Source organism: Loxodonta africana, chromosome 22 (assembly GCF_030014295.1).
Source record: "Loxodonta africana isolate mLoxAfr1 chromosome 22, mLoxAfr1.hap2, whole genome shotgun sequence".
Lineage (NCBI taxonomy): Eukaryota > Metazoa > Chordata > Mammalia > Proboscidea > Elephantidae > Loxodonta > Loxodonta africana.
The window spans coordinates 18,841,744-18,845,637 of NC_087363.1; positions in this window are offsets into that span (position 1 = coordinate 18,841,744).

The window sequence follows — 3,894 nt, forward strand, 5'->3', positions numbered from 1 at the left end:
AATATGCAGAACAAGGCAAAGAACACACAGATAAAGCAGTTGAAGAAATAAAAAGGTTATTCAGGAACATAATGAAAAATTTAATAAGCTAGAAAAATCCATAGACAGACAGCAATCAGAATTCAGAAAGATTAACAATAAAATTACAGCATTAGTCAACTCAGCAGAAAGTCAGAGGAGCAGAATTGAGCAAGTGCAAGGCAGAATTTCTGAACTTGAAGATAAAGCACTTGACACCAATATATTTGAGGAAAAATCAGAAAAAGAATTTAAAAAATTGAAGAAACCTTAAGAATCATGTGGGACTCTATCAAGAGAAAAAACCTACAAGTGATTGGAGTACCAGAACAGGCATGGATAACAGAAAACACAGAGAGAATTGTTGAAGATTTGTCGGCAGAAAATGCCCCTGATATCGTGAAAGATGAGAAGATATCTATCCAAAATGTTCATTGAACTCTACATAAGGTAGATGTTAAAAGAAAGTCACCAAGACATATTGTAATCAAACTTGCCAAAAACAAAGATAAAGAGAGAAATTTAAGAGCAGCTACAGATAAACGAAAAGTCACCTACAAGGGAGAGTCAATATGAATACGCTCAGACTACTCAGCAGAAACAATGCAGGCAAGAAGGCAATGGGGTGACTTATATAAAGCTTTGATGGAAAAAAAATTACCAGCCAAGAATCATATATCCAACAAAACCGTCTCTCAAATATGAAGGTGAAATTAGGACATTTCCAGATAAACAGAAGTTTAGGGAATTTGTAAAAACCAAACCAAAACTACAAGAAATACTAAAGGGAGTTCTTTGGTTAGAAAATCAATAATATCAGGTATCAACCCAAGACTAGAACACTGGACAGGGGCATCAGATATCAACCCAGACAGAGAAATCACAAAAATAAATCAAGATAAAAAAAAATGCTCTAAACAGGGAAACAGCAATGTTAGTATGTAAAAGAAGACAACATTAAAACAAGAAAGAGGGACTAAGAAATGTAGTCATAAATCTTTCATATGGAGAGGAAGACAAGGCAATATAAAGAAATAAAAGCTAGGTTTAAATTTAGAAAAATAGGAGTAAATATTAAGGTAACCATAAAGGAGACAAACTATCCTACAGATCAAAATAAACTACAAGAAAAAAACAGAGACTCAGCAGAAACAAAATCAACAACAACAAATATAAAGAAGGGACAATATAAAAAGATAATCTACTCAGCACATAAAATTAAGTGGGAAAAAAACTGTCAACAACACACACAAAAAGACATCAAAATGATAGCACTGAATTCATACCTATCCATAATTACACTGAATGTAAATGGACTAAATTAACCAATAAAGAGACAGAGAGTGGCAGAATGGATTAAAAAACATGATCCATCTATATGTTGCCTACAAGAGGCACACCTTAGACTTAGAGACACAAACAAACTAAAACTCAAAGGATGGAAAAAAGTATCAAGCAAACAACAATCAAAAAAGAACAGGAGTGGCAATATTAATTTCTGACAAAATAGACTTTAAAGTTAAATCCATCATAAAGAATAAGGAAGGACACTATAATGATTAAAGGGACAATATACCAGGAGGATATAACCATAATAAATATTTATGAACCCAATGACAGGGTGGCAAGATACATAAAACAAACTCTATCAGCACTGAAAAGTAAGATAGACAGCTCCACAATAATAGTAGGAGACTTCAAGTGGTTACTTCCAGTGAAGGACAGAACAACCAGAAAGAAGCTCAAGAAAGACACAGGAGATCTAAATGCCACAATCAACCAACTGGACCTCATAGACATATACAGAACACTTCACGCAACAGCAACCAAGTATACTTTCTTTTCTAGTGCACATGGAACATTCTCTAGAATAGACCACATATTAGGTCATAAGGAAACCCTCGTGGCGTAGCGGTTAAGAGCTACAGCTGCTAACCAACAGGTCAGCAGTTCAATTCCACCAGGCGCTCCTCGGAAACTCTATGGGGCAGTTCTAATCTGTCTTATAGGGTTGCTATGAGTTGGAATTGACTCGACGGCAATGGGCTTTTTTTTTTTTTTTTATTTAGGTCATAAAGCAAGTCTTAGCAGAATCCAAAACACTGAGCTATTAGGAAACATCTTCTCTGACCATAAGGCCATAAAAGTAGAAATCAATAACAGAAAAGGCTGGGAAAAGAAATCAAACACTTGGAAACTGAACAATACCATGCTCAAAAAAGACTGGATTATAGAAGACATTAAGGGTGGAATAAAGAAATTCATAGAATCCAATGAGGATGAAAACACTTCCTATCAAAACCTTTGGAACACAGTGAAAGCAGTGCTCAGAGGTCAATTTATATCAATAAATGCACACATCCAAAAAGAAGAAAGGGCCAAAATCAAAGAATTATCCCTACAACTTGAATAAATAGAAAGAGAGAAACAAAAGAAACCCTCAGGCACTGGAAGACAGCAAATAATAAAAATTAGAGCAGAATAAAATGAAATAGAAAACAGAAAAACAATTGAAAGAATTAAGAAGACCAAAAGCTGGTTCTTTGAAAAAAATAACAAAATTGTTAAACCATTGGCCAAACTGTCAAAAGAAAAACAGGAGAGAAAGCAAATAACCTGAATAAGAAATGAGATGGGCGATATTACAACAGACTCAACTGAAATTAAAAGAATCATATCTGATTACTATAAAAAATTGTACTCTAACAAATTTGAAAACCTAGAAGAAATGGATGAATTCATAGAAACACACTATCTACCTAAACTAACACAAACAGAGGTAGAACAACTAAATATACCCATAACAAAAGAAGAGATTGAAATGGTAATCAAAAAACTCCCAATAAAAAAAAAAAGCCCTGGTCCGTACAGCTTCACTGCAGAGTTCTAGCAAACTTTCAGAGAAGAGTTAACACCACTACTACTAAATGTATTTCAGAGCATAAAAAAAGACGGAATACTCCCAAACTCATTCTATGAAGGCAGCATATTCCTGATACGGAAACCGAGTAAAGACACACAAAAAAAGAAAATTACAGACATATATCCCTCATGAACTTAGATACAAAAATCCTCAACAAAATTCTAGCCAATAGAATTCAACAACATATCAAAAAATAATTCACCTTGACTAAGTGAGGTTTATACCAGGTATGCAGGGATGGTTCAACATTGGAAAAGCAATTAATGTAATCCATCATATAAATAAAACAAAAGACACATGATTTTATCAATTGATGCAGAAAAGGCATTTGACAAAGTTCAACACTCATTCATGATAAAAACTCCAAATGGGAATAGAAGGAGAATTCCTCAACATAATAAAGGGCATTTATACAAAGCCAATAGCAAACACCATCCTAAATGGAGAGAGTCTGAAAGCATTCCCCCTGAGATCGGGAACCAGACAAGGATGCACTTTATCACCACTCTTATTTAACATTGTGTTGGAGATCCTAGCCAGAGCAGTTAGGCTAGATAAAGAAATAAAGGGCATCCAGATTGGTAAGGAAAAAGTAAAAGTATCTCTATTTGCAGATGACATGATCTTATACACAGAAAACCATAAGGAATCCTCCAGAAAACTACTGAAACTAATAGAAGAGTTCAGCAGAGTATCAGGATACAAATAAACATACAAAAATCAGCTGGATTCCTCTACACCAACAAAAAGAACATCGAAGAGGAAATCACCAAATCAATGCCATTTACAGTAGCCCCCAAGAAGATAAACACTTAGGAATAAATCTTACCACAGATGTAAAAGACTTATGCAAAGAAAACTACAAAACAGTTCTGGAAGAAACCAAAAGAGACATAAGTGGAAAAACATACCTTGCTCATGGATAGAAAGACGTAACATTGTAAAATTATCTA